We start from the raw sequence: 19,506 nt of genomic DNA on the forward strand, positions 1-19,506 counted from the left end.
TTTGTTGTAATTAAGTCAGTATGATTAGGCTCCTGCAATATTTCAGTAAATGTAACCTCAATGTATTGAACAGGTTCTCTAGTTCGAACTACATTATTTATTTTACCTGAGCTGGGGAGGGAAGGGGGGGACTTTTTCATCTTTTTTTGTAAACTGCACATCATAAAACTTTTCAGTACTGAAAGTCATCTGCCATAGACTGCACCATAGAGGGAATTTCTTCAGGTTAGACTGCAAGATAGACACATCGTCAAGGAATCTGATCGGACAGTATACAACACAGTCATCATCATATGGCCTGATGGGGGACGCAAAGCCTACTGCTCAATCATTTATTGACATTGATAGGCCTCGAGGTCATAGAGTCGCATACTTCTCCATACAGTGTCCTTCGGTCGCCCCAGTTCGCGCGGAGATCACAGACATACCACACTCCATATCTCCAACACTACAGTGCAGCCTACTCACAACAAGCACCATGCACATCCACTTCTTCTTCCCAGTCTCCCTTTCCCCATGCCACACAGTTGTGTTCCCCAGTCTGTTCTACAGTGCTCCACTCTAAAACCTAATGGCGCCACTGCCACTGGTCTTCACAACACGACGAATGAAACCGGTGAAACTACAAAGCCTTCAGGCACTTTCAGTAGCATGTGCACTAGATCTTATGTCACACTATTCAGAACAATGCACAGTGCGAGCAAGTGTAAATAATTGCTTATCCTCTTGAGAATACCTTGGAGTGCCTGTGAGTGGCAATTTTTTCTGCATAAGATTGTCCAAATAAGTGCATGTACTTATTGATCAGTTTTTAAATTCGTTGCGGATATGTCGTGTGCAAATTAGTTTGCTATCTCGGGAGGCATAGTTCTAATAAAACATATCTAGGCTCTAAATGCTCAACAGGAGCGACGAGCTAGAATTATGTCAGCATTTGTTCCCCAAGCTCCTGAAACCTTTGCGCAGAAAATCACGCCGGAGTGATAATTAAACAACTAGGACGCACAAATATGGCTTCATGTTTCAGTGATCAGTCTGGTGCGGTTTTGTGTACAATAAACTACCAACTAGCGCCTGTTATTGCTCACCTGATCTTGATGCACCCACGCCCAGTGTTATAGCTTGTGGCATAGCGCAGGTTAGCATCTGAGTTGAATAACTTCCCCACTTGATGAGAGACAATAAAAACCTCCTCCACGTGGTGAGGAGGAAAGCAAGGTTGGCATATCTGAGGTGACCTTGCCAGAGCTGCCCTCAGAACCCCCACGGGTTGGCCTGGTCGCCAGAGTCAGCGCCCTTCACACCAAAGCCAGAGACCTCTCCATCAGAGCCAGTGCCAGAGTTGACTCCTCCTTCATATCCATCCCAACCCAGACTCTTCGAGGCTTGTGTGAAGGTATCTCGGCAGGCCTGGTATCTCGACAGGCAGGTATCTCGACAGGCAGGTATCTCGACAGCCTGCTACTGTGGAGGAACCTGTGGTGCCTTTGGCTCGAACTGCCACAGGACATGTGGCAGAGGTGCTGGACCACCTCAGATAGTTAATGGCATTTGCGTCCATCTCTGGACCAAAGCCAGGGCTAGTGCCAGAAGTGACTGTTCTGTCAGAATCAGCTCAATCCATACGACTGTCAGAGGTTCGCATACGGGAATCTGAATAAGCAGCAGGATCGTCCAATGAAAGATGTTAAGGAACTTGTGGCAAATTCAGTTTCGTCCGAACTGTCACACGAAATGGCAAGAGCGCTGGAGCCCGTCAAAGAGCCAATTGTGCTTGCGTCCATGTCTGCACCAGACATAAGGCCTGTGCCAGAGCTGCCTCCTACTTCAGAATCACGCCTGTCCAAATGGCTGTTGGAGGCAATTGTGCAGGCGCCGCAGGCGAAGCAGGTGGAGTCTTCCACTTCCCCTCCACTGGAACGGCAGGGTCATGTAACGGAATCTCTGCAGGAACATGTCCCTTTGGCTTTCTCAGAAGTGCCACAATAAAGAGCAGGAGTGCTGGAGCGCGTTGAAAAGCCCATGGAGCCTGCAGCTACACCTGCACTGGAGCCAGGGTGATTGCGGGAGTTGCCACCTCTTTCAGAACCATCTGAATCTAAACTCCTGTTGGGAGCTAGCATTCAGGCATCTCTTGCAAAACAGCTGAAGTCTGCTACTCTCTCCAAGATGTAGTTGCAGCGCCTTGCAATGGAAGCTGCGGAGGAGCTCATGGTGATTTCAGCTTCGTCCAAACTGCCACACGAAACGACAAAGTTGTTTGATCACGTTACATAACTGATGGTGCCTATGGCGATCTCTGCACGGGAAACAGGGCCTGCCGTGTCTGCTCAATCAGAACCACCGCAGACAGCTTGGCCATCAAAGCTTCTTGTGCATGTACAGGTGGCAGAATCTGCCACTCGCTATGAACTGAAGCAGCCAAATCTTGCTCGGGAGGGGCGTTTGATGCCTCTTCCGGCTTCCCATGAGCTTCCTTTGGTGCCCGGGCAGGAGTCTGTGGCACCAGCAGCTTCATATGAGCCAACGGAGACAACCGCAACGGCGCTGCTGCCTCAACTATCTGAGTCTGGCCTGTCACCGCATCCTGAGGTTGTAATTGAATCAGAGTGTAAACATATCTGATTTCTTGAACAGGTGCCAAAAACATTATACATACATTGTCAATGATCTGATGCATGCCTTCATTTTTCAGCGCGTACTGTAAAACTTAGGTGAGAACACTGGATGGTAGGGGCAAAATGCCGGCTCTCAATGTGTCTAGTGAACAATATCGGTTCATTATATCAAGCAGTCAAAGGACTGTTGAGATGGCATCACAAGTAACTGGGTGACCGCACAAGCTTTTATTCACGGATAGTAACTGCAAAGCATGGTAATCTGAGGATTGTTGTTCGAGGAGGAAGGTGATATGTCTTTCGTATTTGGGCTAAACGGCAGTAACAGTCTGCTCCCGTCACAATTGAGAAATAAAAATAAGAAAGTACGCTTGAATTGAGCATGCATGACAGTGCAGCAGAAGTTAATCTTAAAAAGTTTCAGCATAATAAATGCTGACTTTCAGTGTTAACTTGCAATCCTGTGAAAACTGCAGTAATGCGGACTGGTTCTCAGTGTTGACTGCGTGGCTTATTATGCAGTAAACCACCTTGGCACCTTACTGTGCAGTTGTGGAGGGGTACTACTACAGCAGTCCTCTAGTACACTCCACCAGTGTCGTGCCACTAACGCGCATAACACTGCAGTACTATGTAAAGAAGCCACAACTTTGTAGATCTCATCCAACCTAAAGCAAAGATTGTAAATTGGGAGGTTTTACTTCCTGAAGCCCATGAGGGGCACCGTAGTGAAGGGCTCCAATTTAATTTGAACCACAGTCGCACAGCACACGGGAGTGTTTTGTGTTTCGCCTTCATCGAAACGCGTCCGCTGTGGATCCCAGATCCTCCGGCTCAATAGCCGAGAACGCTAGCCACTGAGCCACCGCGGCAGGTAGACGCTTTGTAGTATCTTCGACAGACCGCATTTGTGGGTGACCTCCAAATTGACTTCTAGCTTAGTGAGTTCCACCAGGTTTCCCACTTTGTTGCCGTCACTGGCTTAGCTGAAGGACTCTCTTGCAGTTATTTTCTTTTGCAGCACTATCTGTGCTTGGGAGGTCAAGTGGCTCTTTGATGCAACAATGTTAGCTCTTAAGAGTGGCTATCTCCATACTGACCTCTGAGAAAATGGCTAACTTGGCAACGAACATGCACCTTATGCAGTCATGTGATGCATGCCTCTGGGTCTAGCATTTATCAGTTCACGTTTGCTGGAACGAAGCCACTGCTTTGCTTCAAGTTGGACGAGATCTACTGTGTTTGCTGGCCCATGCTCAGTAGTCGCTTCGGGAGACAATGTTCGCGGGCGACCTCCACCATGTCTTCTGGCTTTGCCAACTTCACCATGGTCCCCACTCTGTTGTTTGTCATCACCACCTTAGCTTAAGGACTTTTCTGATGCTGACATAAAACGTTGCCTAGCAAAAGAACCACGATAATGATTGCTGTTTCATATTTTCTGTGCAAAACACATTACTTACACTTACATCCACATCTAGCTGGATTGTAATACATAGGTGTATGTGTACAGAGGGCAAAACGCATGTCTAGAACACGCTCTGAGCGTGTTTCGGGCGTCTCAGGCGATAACTAGTGATAAGATATGGTCAAAAATGGTCTGGGTGTAAACATGTGCTGTTAAACTCACCGAATTCCATCATCATTTTTTGCCTTCTTGGTTGCAGCGGCTTTGGGAGCTCCGGAAAACAGAGTTTGGTTGTTCTAGGCATGTGTTTTGCCCTCTGTACTCTGCAGGAGACTGGAAAGGTGCAGAGGCAGCTGTAGTGTCTACAGCATTGATATCATTCGCTAGTTCTTTGACACTGCCCATGTTGTGGATTGGCATAGTCTCTACTATAATTGAAGAAACTGCCTGCTGAAATGTTCGCTGCACAGTCAGTGCAAGTTTGAACTGTGGCCTTGCTGCTGTGGTCTCCATTTGTGATAGAAATTCAGCTGTTCACACGTTGTTGGAGTACGAACGACTGAAAATTATCCAGGCTTTTTTACCTCCAGAGTAAAATTGGACTGGAATGGTCATTGCTCCAGAAAATGAATCGAATTGAACTCTTGAAGACGTACGCAAAAACATATCCACGAGAAACAAAAAACACAAGGTCACAATAAAATATAGAAACAAGAACTTAAGTTATATTTGGCCGGTAAGGAAGGAAAGCAAGAATATGCATGATCCCATGCCTGTATGTACGGACGTATGTACGGAACAGTTCTTGCAGAACTCAACGGCGTAACCATGAAGGAAGCCAAGCGCCGAAAGGGTGGTGGAAAAAGATGTCAAGGTAGTGTGGTGCAATCAGCGCAAAATGAGAGAAAAAACGATACACAAAACAGCATGAAATGAACGTCGTGACGGAAGGAAAAAGATGCATGTAGTAGGGACGGTGAACGCTCGCGCGAATCGATGTCCAGGCCGCAGGCGCAGAGGAAGCCCTCGCCAGTATAGGCCGTCCGGGCGCCCAGGAACTGTAGACATCAGAAGCGGCGCGAGAGAGCGACTAACGCTCGAAAGAGCCAGGACGACGACGAACAACCTCAGGGACAATGACCTGAGTATTTACAGCAGTGCGAATGAGAGGGCGTGCGCGGGGCGAGTGCAAGAGGTAACAACAGCAAAATTTGCACGTAATGCGCACTAGTCCATCGCCAAGGTCGCCAACAACGGAAACAGCATAGGGAGATGCAATAATGTGAGGAGGGACATCACCAATATGAGCACTGATTGGACATGCTCGATCGATGCAGAGGTTTAAGCGAGAAGGGCAGTGAGAACGGAAATTAATATGCACGGAGGTTACATGCAGCTCGGTGTTCTAGAACAGTGGGCAACCATGGGGAAATTGGCTGAGCGAGCTTGCACGAGAATGTCATCTAATCACTGGGACTCTTCTTGGACCGGAAGTTTCTTTGTGTTTTAGGGCTCGCACAATCGTGCCCGTAGTGTGAGGGGCACGCTGTTGCAAAAGCCTGAACAGAGCTAGGATCACGAAATTCTGAAGGTGAGCCAAACAGCCAGGGGAGCTGACAGGCCCCTGTAATCCACTGAATACGAAGCCTCGTTAGCCAAAGGACCGTGGGAGTGATGCGACCAAGACAAGAATTAGACGGGCTAGTTGGTTCATGACACAAAAATCGTTAACGCAACATACAGGACAAAAAGAGACACGAGCGCTGGCTAGCAAGTGTAAATATTTTAGTCCAGCAACGGAAATTTATACCACACGCCACTGACTAAAAACATAAAAACATTAAACATATTTCGCCGGTCTGGACTCCAAACACACTTCGGAAGAAATTTTCTTTCATGATGTCGTATGGCACTCCCGCTGACGTCATATGGTCAGGTTGGGGTTTCCGTCGGTTTCTCGTGGACGGTCAACGCCAGATTTTCTGGCCGATGAACGATATAATCTTTTCGCATTACTAAATTCAAACTGGAATGGTAGAGATATAGTTGTAGGCATATATGCAGGCCTCATGGAACGCCAGTATATCAGCACAGTAATCAATGGAACCGATCTCTAAGCGCAAATGGGCGACATGGCGGAGACTCCCATTTCGTGGAATGGCCACAAACCCCGCCCCAGCTGCAGTTTGAGCATAAGCGCCGTCCGTAAATAAACATAACCCATGTAAACGTGGCAATGAGCGGACATGGTGATTGGAAAGGACAATACATGACAACCGAATTTTTCAGAGATGCGTGGTTAAGATGCGGGTCACAGGAGTAAAGGAGAAGCACAAGAAGCTAGGAGTGGCCGCCGAAAGTTGGTCGAAGTATGCGAAGAAAGAGATCCTCTGTGCACAATACGTCAAGATGAAATGGAAGCTAAGAAGCTTGTAAAAGAATTTGAATTGATGCTATTGGCGTAGTGCGCTATGACACGAGAATGTAAGTGATGAGGCACACTGGGTAAACAAAATCTTACCCCTTAAATGAGTTCGCGCAGTCCGTCCGCTATGCAGGAGACGCGTACGTTAAAGTGCAACAGACAACCTGAACGTAAAGGAGATGACTAAGATGCAATTAAGATAAATGCACATACAAAAATGAATGCGAGACGGAAGAGGGACTGTAGACTTTCACAGATAATTAGCGTGGGCACAAAGGAAACGCTGTGTTCGAAGATGACACAAAAATCGCAAGATTTTGACGAACTAGAAAGCTGTCACCCACAAGACGGATGGTACGAACTAGAAAGCTGTCACCCACAAGACGGATGGTAGGAATATGTTTTTTTTTATGGCACCACGTAAGAAAAAAACACAAAAAAGTTTTTCAAGTAGAAATTATTTCACTATCATTAGCCGCCTAGGCCGCATTGCTGGTAAGAGCATCCGCTGATAGCCGACTAAAAGTGTCTACGTGATTTGGCCAAAACGACTAAGAGAGTGTCATCGGCGTAAGCCTGGATTAGAGTAACTGGAAAGTTTTTCCAGTTACTATAGCTGGATCTCTTGCCGCGCCGCATCGGACAATCGGGAATTCTGGAATTAACAGTGTGCTACAGGAGAGGCTAACGAGGGAAACCCTGCGGATTGCCCAGTGAGGAAAATGCCGGCACCCGGTCTCTTTTCACATTAATAAGCAATGCTTAAAGCAGCAGGCTAGTAGAAACCTAACTTAATTTCACCTTAACATTTCATATCTGACTGCATTCGCAGAAATTTTGAAACCCCTCGTTCCCCTTTTAAGGGAAACTGCATAGGTTTCAGAAATCAACTAGCTTAAGAGAGTCGAATGTGTGAAACTTGGAGGTAAAGCATGAGAAGTCTTTTTGAGCTAGCACTTGAAATAGTGAAGTAATCGCCGAATAAAATCCGGACGCCCTTCAAGCTTCTCCGCAGCGCACAACGCAAAGTGGGGGACGCATGATGACGTCACCGAAGGTACCGGTACATTTCCAACGCACAAACCCCTGCTTTGAAGGAAAAAAACCAGTGCCTACAAAGGCGAACCCTGCCGAGATTTGTTTGGCAGCGTCCAACGCGTCAGGGAAGGGTGTGGCTGATGATAGCGGTAATTTGAAATCATACCTTCCGTGACGTCACGCTGAATTTCCCTGCACCCCACCGGTGCATTGAGGAGATGCGCAAAATTCAATCGTCAACGTCACTATTTTAAATGCTAGTGCAAAAGCACTTGACATGCTTTACCTAAAGCCGACATAGATTTTAATCCTTGAATATCGCGAAATTCTCAAAAAAGTGCTGCAGTTGCCCTTTAAGGCTGTCCGTACCATCACACTGAACTTTTTCTGACACTCAGTCTATCTTATAATTATTTGCAATGTCACAAACATATGAAACATTGTCTATCTGAAGGAACACACACTGGTTAGCAACATCATCAGGTGAGAAAAGATCGAGATTTCGACTTGGTGGGGGACGCTTACAAAGGTGTATGTACTTGAAATGTTGCCTCACAGATCGCCAATTCTTGGCACACAAGTGCAACTTTTTGAACATTTATACTGAAGGAACTTATGTCCATTGGAATGTAATGCATACCATTATGCATCTTCACACACTGAGAGAAAGTTTTCTCTGCTCTACTGTACTGAGTGCTGTGAATTGTGATACCATTAATTTCTATTCGAGCATAATGTATCATAGGAGGTACTTGCCCATATTCAGTGAAAAACATCTCAGCTACAGTCTCTTCTAGATAAACTGACCTCAGTGGAGCTCCGAGCACATGGGCACCAGTTCCTCTCATGGAACGCATCTTGATCATTTGGTTTTTCAGTTGCAAAAGATGTACCGAAAGCTCCACAAATCTATTCACACTTTTCAACCATGTCTTCATAATACAACTTTCTGCAACCTGCATTGGCACACCTTTTGCAGCTGTCACATGTCTCAAAAGCTGCCCATTTCCATTCTCAAATGGAAATGTGGAGGTCCCCATAAAGGTCCTAACATTACTACACTTTTTGCAAGGTGTAGCAACTGATGCATGTTGAATGCTGCACTGTTTTCTCCATACAGGACTGAAATTCTCTTTACAAATGATGAAAGAAGGTGGTCTGCCTCAATTAGATCTACGTCACTGACACACGTCTGGATGAGCAGGAAAATGTCTTGGCACAATAAAGAAAAATGATGGAGGTACCTGTCCGCAATCAAATCTTTTCAACAAGGAAGAGCATAATAAAGCAGCCAGAACAGCCACTCAATCCCCTTCCAATTCTTACTCTCAGCAACTAGCCTAGGCAAGCGGCAGAACGAAATTGGAGGCTTAAGTTGCTTAATTCTGTTCTGAAGCTCACGAATATGCCTACCAATGTAGAAAGGCTTGCCAACAGCAGTTAGCCACATCTCTGTCAGTTGCTTCGCAACTCCCTCTAGCACACAGTGCATATAGTCGGGCGGCAGACTCCACACAAGGTTGAAGCCTTGGAGGCTCATGAGAGGAGACGGTCCTTTCACCCCGTGCACAGGCTGGTGAGCACTATGGGCAGCCCGCATGTCTTCACGCATGTTGGTGTGTGTGCGTGGTGCTGCTGACTGATCTCTTTGAATGTACCGCATAGTGCCTGAAAATGACAAGTCATGAGTATTTTATAATGGCCTTATATCATGAGAAAAAACAGCAATTCCGCCTTCATTCATGTGCCTGTGTTCATTCTGTGCTGCATCTAAATACACAGCAACTAGTCCAACTTCCAGATTTAGCAAGAGCTGTTAAAGTGAAATCGCACATCAAAGTGAATGTAATATCAGTTAATGAATACTACAGCAACTGCTAATAATCACTGAGGAAATTCCTCAATCCATGCAGTGTGCTGAAGCTCTTTTGTAAAGTACAATGCAATATCGGAGCCCAAACTCTCAGCAGCCACTGTTTATGAGAGTTTAATATGATAAGGCTGGACCATGTGCAGCACATGAAGCTTTTCAGGTACCTTGAACATGAAAATAACACTACGGGCAGGACATAGATTGCAGTAGCAATAATGTGCCCTACCAGTGTCATAAGGTGCAGCAGCTGGATTCAAAATACTACACTGGACACAACTGATATGCCAACAATGAACATTCTAGGTTCTAGGATAAGATGAATTTTGTTACTTTTGACATAGGCCTATCTACTTCACCCAACTTCTGGATTGCCGTCACTGTATTGTAGCAGTAACTCATCCAGTATTTCTTCATGGGGTGGAATTAATAAGGACATCCATAAGCCATGATATGAATTATGGTGCATTTATTACAACACCCATTCGTGCTTCAAAGCTGCCAGGACAGTTTTTCAGGTGACACAGAACATGCCATACAACCAAATGCAGGCTCATGACACTACCAATAAATGTGGCGAAGAGAAGGGTACAAGAGCAGGTGCCATAGTGTTAGCCACTATGTCTGCAGTACGAGAATTGGCTTCCAATGGTACTAATGCAGACGTCCCACTTAAATGCATTATACTGTAGCATGCACAAACAGTACTAAAAAAAACAAAGTCGTCTACATGTGCAGAACAAAACGAAATCAGGAGGTGCAAATGAATGTGACACTCAGCATGTAGGCCAGACTTGTACTTTTACAGGATTTTCTAGAGCAGATAACAATGCAAAGTTTTCCACTTACCATGCACCAAGGGGCCCAACAAGCTACGCTTCTTCAATGTAGTGAATGTTCAACATTATGTACAGCATTAAAAACGAAGACAGGGGTAGAAACAAGCAAACAAACAAGCGCTTGTTTGTTTGCGTGTTTCTTCCCCTGTCTTAGTTTTTCGCGCTGTACATAATTTTGAACGTTCACCAACTCGCCCAGTTTTCGGTTCTGCTTAAAGGGGTGCAGACACCAAATTTTGAAGCTATCAAAAGCCTGCTATGGGATTCCTATGTATGTAAGGGAACTCACAGCCAGGTGTTGGACACAACAAACGTTTAAAAAATATTTTAATTAGGTTCCAAAGATTACCTAAATGCTCACTCTCAAGCTCTAGACCCATCGCTAGCGCCATCACCTCTGACATCACAAGGTTGGTAGAAAAATTACAGTTTTAGTGATGTCATACCAAAATACACTGCCGTACGATGAGCGGGGCACAGCCACACCGCGTGAGCGCAGTCGATGCACCAGCGAGCCGCATTTGCTGCTAACCGCCACTCGCTTGGTTAGTTTTTGTCAACGTATTGCCGAACTTTGCTTAAAGGCGGGGACACATGTGCGAAAAGTGAGCGCGATCTGCGGCGCGCCGTTGCGAACAGCGTCGCAACGACCGATCGCAGCTCGTCGCCTGCGTACGGCCTGCTAGATGTCAACGGACGGCCGCTCGCGGCAAACGCAACGACGGGAAGCGGCAGCGCGGAGAGCGGCAGCGTCATGATGACATAGGGCGCACTCCTTGGAGCCGGGCGGCCTGTGCCAGTCTTCGTGCCGACCGCCGGCATCTGAAGAACGCGATAGTGTTGTTTGTTCACGCGCATAGCAAGACCTGGGATATATGAATATCAAAAATGCATCCTTTCTGACGATCGTTGGCAAATACCGAGTTCCTGGTAGAAGTGATGACAGCTATGCAAGCAAATTTCATCCCACTGCCGCTTTTGTGCTGTTGCTACCTGGCGCGGTTCGCCTGCCGTCTGCTAGCTCCGTTGCTGAAGACGTCGTGGATATCGAACATATCTTTTGTTATGGGACGAGTTCACAGTAAAGGGGTGACGAGCGGAGCACGTTTCTGAGCGCTGGCCAGTCCCGAAGCGCCGTCAGCTCCGGAGTCGATGCGAAACCAGCTAGGCCTAGCGACGACTAGGGCAGTCAGGGACCAGCGCGCAGGTCGTCGCCCGGCGTTGCCGCAGGCAGTGTCGTTGCCGAAAGAACCACTTTTCGCACAGTCATGATGTCGTAGCTCTAATCTAGTAAGCAACCTTTCTGGTGCGGACGTGAAGTGCGCGCCGAGCCTGCCGGCCAGCCTGGATACCGTCTGCCGACGTCATAAAAACGAGCTAAAGAGAGTTCTTGACGCAAATAATAAACCATGGGACAAGAAATGTGAAAAAAGTGTCATTTTTGAGTATCGCTGACCAATACTGAGCACCTGGTAGAGGTAACAACTGTGATATGAGCAAATTCTTGCCAAAACCGCCTCGCAGCTGCCGCTGGCCCGACGTTGGGGTCCGGCTTGCCTGGCGCCCGCTAGCCCCGATGCCGAAGGCGTCGAGGAGATTGACCATACTATTATTTTATTGTGAGATGATTCTGTTGACACTAAAGCTATATGTGAAAAGAAGGCCTTTTATTATAGCGCAGGCGACTTCCGAAGCGCCGGGCGCTTGCGAAACAGGCTATAGGCCTAGCGACGACGACGGCAGCCAGGCAGCAGCAGAGCTTGTCGCCCGGAGCGCCCGCGAGCGGTGCCGTTGCCGAAAGCTCCCAACATAAGCAGGCATGCTTTGTCGCTGCTCGAGTATAGCTGGCAGTTTTGATAACAAGGCGACCTTGTCTTTTCTTGTGATATTTGTTCACCATCCCAAGCAGCGCTCATGTACTGCTGCACGGCGGCGAAATTTGACACCGGTTGTGGGCGCAGCTTGAGTAGAGCGACGCAGCGATGCTTACTGGCATTTTGCTAAGTGTTTCGCATCCTCACACGAACCCGCGAAGGCGATATTAGCGCGCGATCTACAAAAAGTCGATGTCCTCACTCATTGGAATCAGTTCCGTCAAAATCCGAGCTGCAGGGACTAGCCATGCCGTTGTTTGTTTTTTTGTTTTCATGCGCTGGTGAGCACGTGAGTGAGAAAGCAGACGATGCAGCAGTAGGTGCGTCACAAGTTTTGAGGGCCCACGCGACCAGGCGAAGTAGTTTATCTTCCCCCTCTTTGACGTCACTGTCCAACTCGACGTTGCGAAGCCGAAACCGAAAATCGTTCACCTAAAAATGCGATAATAAATTATTCACTGTGAATATATGAATCTTTGAGTGTGTATCATGCTTCCTGGAGCCACAAGAAACGTTTGAAACAAAGAACGCTCCAACCACAAATTTGGTGTCTCCACCCCTTGAAGGAGGGACGCAGGTCTTTGGGATCGAAAAATGATGAAAAAATCGATTTTTCAATTGTCTCATAGTTGGATGCATCGCATCATTTTTCATCTTACTGTCAAGTTTGGTGGCCCAAAACCGCATATTTTTAGAAACATCTTTGCGTAAAGACGAAATCTCGACGAAACTGCTCACGAAAAAACATCGAAAAATGCCTATTTTGCGGCGGATGTCGCATCCAAAGTGCCCTTCGCAGCGCTGCGAGCTTGGTCGCGTTCGAAAGAGCGATGCCTGAGCTTTCGCTTCCCGCCAAATGAAAGGCCGACCACTATTCGCAGGCGAGAAAACGACTGAAAACAAACAAAGGAATGCGCCCATGCTATTGGCTACATGCGGTCACGTGGCAAAATTTACGTCTCCTACTGGCCGACTCCGTTTTTTCTGGACGCTCGTTGCTTGCATGGGCGACGCCATTTTGAAAATACCATCATGGAGAAGCCGTACCGAAAGTTCCACAGCGTTCACAAATTCGGGAAAAAACGAAACGAATGTCGTAGAAAGAATGCCGAAGACGCGAGTTCGTCGCCAGCGATGCCGACCGGCTGCAGCGGTGTGCCAGAACATCAACCTGTGGAAGAAGCGACGTTTGCAACTGTTCCGGCGTTCGCCTCGGGGGCGGCGCACGTCGTAGCGACAACGGAAAGCGGCGAAGAGCTCGGTGATGGTATCATTGCAGAAGCAGCGATTTCATGAAATGATAGTGAGGTGCTTGAGCGCGAATAAACTGTTGTGACGGATGCTTTCACGCCGAGTGCGGCGCGTGCCTTCGACACGGCGCAACCCACGGACTCGAATGAGATCGGCAATCGGCGGCAGCGGGTTAGAGTCGACACTACATTTTTGACCCGCGCTGATCACGATCAGTTGCAGAAGAATACCTACGATAAAATCGTGAGCCTAACAGCGACTTTGGCAAGCCAGAGGAAGATGCGGGCGCTTGCGACAGAACGCACGCGCCAGCGTCTGCAGCTACCTACGCTATCGTCGATTTCGGGCGATAAAAAAACTGCTTCAGGATAGTGTGTGCCGTACTTGCGGTGGAGATGTTGCCATCACGAAAAACAGCGCGGAATATGGGATTGTTGTGAAATTGTGCATGGATTGCCACAATTGTGGAAGAATTGTGGAAGCCATTTTTTCTAATTACTGACGCGTCAATAACTATTGTATAATGATGTTCTTATTGTTTGATGGTGAGTACTAACAGTCAGTTGGCATTGTGTAATGATGTTCTTATTGTTTTATGGTGAGTACTAACAGTCAGTTGGCATTGTGTAATGATGTTCTTACTGTTTAATGAGTACTAACAGTCAATCAGCATTATATAATCATGTCATGCATGCTCCTGTTATTACCCCTATTTATGTAATCCCCCCCTCACACAATACTCCATGCTTGGAGCCTGTGAGGCAACGTGAATAAATAAATAAATAAATAAATCGCTAGCGAATGGAGCTCTCGCCGGGCTGAAGGCAGCGCTAAGTGCCGGCCGTTTGATGTGAACATTCGCGCAGCTCGTGCTATGCAGAGCACTGGTAACGGCCAAACTGCGCTCAACGACATTTTTTCTGCAATTGGTGTGTCCCATAGGGGTCTACACCACAACAGTTATCAGGGCTATTTGAAAACGAAATTGAGCCAGCAGCAACAAGGGCTGCAAAAAAGATGCTTGCCAGCTGTGTCTTGTCAGTGAAGGGTTTGTCCCAGGAGCTGCTGTTCGACAGCCCTGGAAGTGTGGCCGTCTGTTTTGATGGCACGTGGCTTACCAGGGGTCACACATCCCATATAGGTGTGGGCACTGTGACAGAACTCTTCTGGCTATGTTTGAGATTATGTGGTACTGTCTAACTTTTGCTTTCGTGCAGGCTGTACACGTGCACCGCCAAAGGAAGACCCAGACTATCCAATCTGGTTGTCTAAGCATGACTGTCAGAAAAAACACTGATTATAAATTGGGGCACATGGAAGTCGAAGCTGCCGTCACTTTTTGAACGTTCTCTTTTGCGTCACGGCCTGCGCTACACTGTCATGCTTTGTGAGGGTGACAGCAAGTCATTCAACACTGTTCAAGAAGCCAATGTTTATGGATACATACCAGTCAAAAAAGACTGTGTTAACCATGTGAAAAAGCGCATGGGGACTGCACTGCGCAACATTTTGCAGTGCAGTGCACAAAGGCACTGGTGAATCTCTGGATGGAAGAGGCCGCTTGACAGGCGACCTCATTCAAAAGCTTTCCAGGTATTATAGCTGGGCCCTAAAGTCCAATTGTGGACAGCATGCAGCAGGCGGTAACGGCTACCTATTACCATGTGACTTCAACGGACATGCGTTCCAAGTGGCCCCGACACATGGTGTAAGCACAATGCTGCTGCCGCCAGAGGAGACACACCGCCCAGCCACCCTTACAATCTCCCTGACAACGTCAAGAAGGCACTGCGCCCAGTGTATGAGCGGCTATCAGATAAGCAGCTGCTTAAACGCTTCCAAAGGGGCAAAACTCAAAATGCGAACGAGTCGCTACTCTCGGTCATTTGGTCACTGATTTCTAAGGACCTCACTGTTTGCCGTAGAGTCTGCAGAAGCTGAAGCAGTGATGCGCTGTAATTCTGGAATGGAGAAAACAACTGCATGCATTCTTCAAGAACTGCAATTAGTAGAGACCGGCACCAGCTCTAAGAGAGCAAAAGAAAAGGACTGTCGAAGATTGACAAGTGCCAAGTAAAAACATGAAGCCTCGGACACATTTTTGCAGACGGCAAAGCGACGCCAGCGACAAAAGCGCGATGCAGACTACTCTCCAGGTGCGTTCTAGGATATTTTCTTCCAAGAATAAAGCATGTTGATGTGTTCACTATGTTTCAATGCGTTGCATTTAGTTTTTTGTTTTTCTCAGTTTTATTTTTTTAGTCACCATACCAACTTCTGATAAGGTTTTCTCGACTTTCATTGAATCTATTTTGACCGTATTTGCTTTGTTTGGAAGCTGAATGTGTGCTGCTTGCAATAAAGCCATCAAACATAACCTTAGTTAGCTGTCAAGTTTTGCAAAACAATTTGAATTTAGCGTTGTTCTCCTTGCTTTCTATACGTAAACTTTAAAGAGCTGTAACATTCGGTTCTGGGAGAGATAAACCAATGAAACTACCCTGATTGAAAACCTTGATGACAGTAGAATCTACTGGAATAAAGGTTATTAAGATGGGTGCAGCCAATGTTTTTAAAAGTTCGTCAGTAGACCGCAACTTAATATAATAATAAACAAAAAATGTCAGTATTTACGCAAACACAGAAAATATATTCGAAATCAGGACCTTAAAATGCATCAGCCCTGCAGTTTTCGTTTGGATAAGATGAATAATAATTTTTTTTTCTAAGACCCTCTTCCCCCCTTAAGTACTGAATGTGTTCCTTGTGTGGTTTCTGCATGAGAGGAGAACTGCTTCAGTGTGTTGACCTGTGTGCAGGAGTGGCTACAGGCAGCCTCGGAGGCTGGAAGAGACCAAGGTGCGTTTGAATTTGTACGTCGTTAGCACCATAGCAACTTCGGACAAGACCTGGAGCTGTATTTCAGGGGCGGGGGCAATACGGGCAATAGCAGCTAAGGCTCCTTTATTGCTTTATTTTCGAAGCAGGAGTGGGGAATAATTAGATGATCATTTCAGACACGAGAAGATTTAACGAAGCATAAGAAAAGAGCTGAGCCTGTGACTGAAATGGGTAGAGTTAACATATAAGCCTTGGGTTTGGCTCTCACTGGCGGCATGCTGTCATCTAGATTGGTAAATTATCTCCTGTGTAAAATGAACACTCAGTAACTTCCCCCCTTGATGAGAGCAATAGAAACTAGATAAGAGCAAGGTATTTTTCTGCTTTCATTTTTTCTGAAGGTCATGCCTTCCAATAAATGAAGTTCGTGAGCTTTGGTCTCGCAGCTATTAAAGCACCACATGTAACGGTTTAAACACTGGTGTATCATGGGTCAACAAAAACACTGAAAGGTGCCACAGAACAGAACTACAGAACTTAGAGCATGACACTTACTTCCTACTAGAGCAGTGTCACGCTAACGACAGAGATTTTCTCATGTCCAGCTCAATACTACAGTGCACGGAAAATTGTGGCAGCTGTGGCAAAACAGTGTTACACCGAGCTTAGCTCGGCATAATGCAATCACTGGATGATAGGCAGTGCAGCTACTCATGCTGGGTAGTGCTTCCGATGTCGTGTCAATGCCTCCTACAGGGGAACCATGGCTGAGAGGAGTGGGAGTAGACATCCCCCCCTCAAGAGTACAGTCCACAAAAGGCTCCGTAGCTGGCTCACGCTATGGGAACTGCGACATCAAAAGGCCGCATGGCTGCATCACAATGGCATGGGAACCCAAGAGCCCACAGTGAGATGCTTGCTTGGCCTCTTTATACTGTCTTGCCACTCAGGTGACGTGCATGCCTAAGGCCTAATGAGTTCAATTGGTTGGTCCCGTCGGCTCAAATTGGTCGGATGCCTAGAAACACTACCTTAAAAAAATTTGATCTAATTGAAAAATCCAATAGCAACCAATAGGAAAGCCCTTTTGGTTGCATATAAATTTTCCAATTTTTTTCGACTGGGTGATCAGTCAAGAATGTAAGTTGGTCGTATTGGTGATACATAATGCCTTGTTTGTGTAAAGGCACTGCTGATGTTTCAGGGTATAGGAGTCCAGAAAGCATGGACGACTATGGTCCTCTAGTGTTAGACACACTTCCACACGGATTCCTAACTTTAATCATTTTTGGACGAAGTGAGAGACGATTGTAGGCTTTTTAATATAGCCTTGGTACCATTTCTTGTTGTGCCTTTTTTTCTTTCCTTGCACAATAGATATGGTTTTATTTTATATTCCTGTGTTATTTTATTTTCATCATCAGCCTGACTACACCTACTGCAGGGCAAAGTTCTCTGCCATATCTTATCAGTTAACCCTGTCCTGTGCCAGCTGTTGCCACCCTACCTACGTAAAATTTTAAATCGCATCCTCCCACCTAACTTTCTGCCACCCCCTGCAATGCTTCCCTATTGCCTAGAATCATTTAGTGTTCATTTTTCAAAGCTGCTGACAAATGCCCCTTTATCGCTATTTGTGATGGAAGACGCGACCAGATTTATTTCGACTGATCGCATCCAGGCGGAGCCGACTCTATATTGTTCCAGAATGTTCTAGTAACTTTGCATGCTTTATCTCGAGGCTCACTATGAGCTTTAAACTGAGCATGGCCGAGAGCAGCAGGCATTCAGTCTCACAACTGGCGAGCAAGCTTGTTGCTACGCCCCTGCCAACTCATGAGTTCTTTGCGGATGCAAGTCAGCCCAAAAAAAGACTTATTTATAGGAGCAATTTTCACTGTCTTCCTGCTCTCCAAACTGAAGTCACTACTACGTGCCAATATGGTGGTCACACATTTCTTTCTGTGTTCGTTTTTGCTCACAATTTCCCGCTAAATTTGGTCGTTTAGTATGGGAGAAAGCGCTCTGCGCCACAAACAGCAGTATCTGCAAATGAATAAATACGATCTTTTTTACATACTGTAGCGAGGCTATAAAGACCGCTTACCTGGAAGACCGTGTTGAAATACAAGCACGGAGCAAGTCTATGTGGAAGCAATAACTTCATCTATTGTGTGGTTGTCTGGGTAGCCCCCGCGCCGCCCGCCCGACATAAGCATCTGGGCACACGGTCCTCGATTGCAGCAACTCATTCAGGAAATGAGTCATTACTTACTTCTTTGTGCCAAATGTGATTTACGTACGCAATAAAAAATGTATCAGTCTCTCGGTTATGCCTAAAGAGCGGCCAGAACTTTCTAGAAATGTAGTAGACACGAAGACGACACTCTCCCTCATGTGCCACGATGTGTGGAACTGTAAAACTATAGGCATTTACATCGGTTTGGTAAAACTAAATCACCGCACTTCTGCCGATTTATTAGCGGCAATTCCCAAAAATGTTTTGCAGGGAGCAGCTTTTATCGGCTGAGAATCCACTTTGGTGCTTTGCAGCGCTCTGTGGAATATAAGCGTATGCAGTGCGCGGAGGCATCAAAATAAACTGGTGAGGTTCCGGATGTGACGCTTGCTGTCTGCTCAAGCGCTAAAGCGAGTGACCTCGAGCGCTATAGGAGGCGATTCGAAGAACTGCCTTCAGTTCCCTCTGAGCCACTTTGCTTTAATGCACGCCTTTCCATGCGATACCACAGTACAATTCATCTGTTTGTCTGTGCATCATAGACCATCCAAATGCTCGAAGCTAGAGCAAGGCTACCCGGACTACACCTCGTGTGGTGCATTTTAAACTTGCAGGCCGCCTTTCGGCTCACGGAAGTGGGGAAGGTCATGTACTCAGCCCTCTAAAGTTGTTCCCTGAATGCGCTACTGCTGGAGTGTACTCTTCTGTGCGTGACACTCCACTGCCGACGTTTAGGTTTGACAAAGTGCACTTATAGCGAGTGACACTCTCCGTAAATGCACCTAACTTGCCCCCTTGACAGAGGTATAATAATGCAATTTGCAATCTACTACTCATATATTGATGACGTTTATTAGATGGTGGTAAACATGAGGATGAGCTAGCAGTGTCCATCCCCATAGGAGGCTCCATGCACCAAGAAGAGGCTTCCTTTTATTTTTCAGATTTCAAGCACCCATGGCGGTGAGAGCTATCCTATTTCATTTCCTGTAATAGTAAAAGGTGGTGGTGCCAGAGAAAATGAGGTGACGGCTCAAGAAAAAGAGGCAAAAACAAAGTATCACCTTCTTCAAAGAATGCCGCTTTACTCGCGGGCTTTAGCA

The 19,506-nt window shown here is 46.6% G+C and overlaps 2 pseudogenes; both read left to right on the forward strand.

Moving 5' to 3' along the window:
- Positions 1-1,185: 1,185 nt before the first annotated feature.
- LOC149326421 (uncharacterized) lies at positions 1,186-1,989 on the forward strand (annotated as a pseudogene).
- Positions 1,990-2,022: 33 nt separating this feature from the next.
- On the forward strand, positions 2,023-4,385 carry LOC149326422 (uncharacterized; annotated as a pseudogene).
- Positions 4,386-19,506: the final 15,121 nt, after the last annotated feature.

This window comes from Amblyomma mixtum, chromosome 10, assembly GCF_055824585.1.
Source record: "Amblyomma mixtum isolate Tamu chromosome 10, ASM5582458v1, whole genome shotgun sequence".
Taxonomy (NCBI): Eukaryota; Metazoa; Arthropoda; class Arachnida; order Ixodida; family Ixodidae; genus Amblyomma; species Amblyomma mixtum.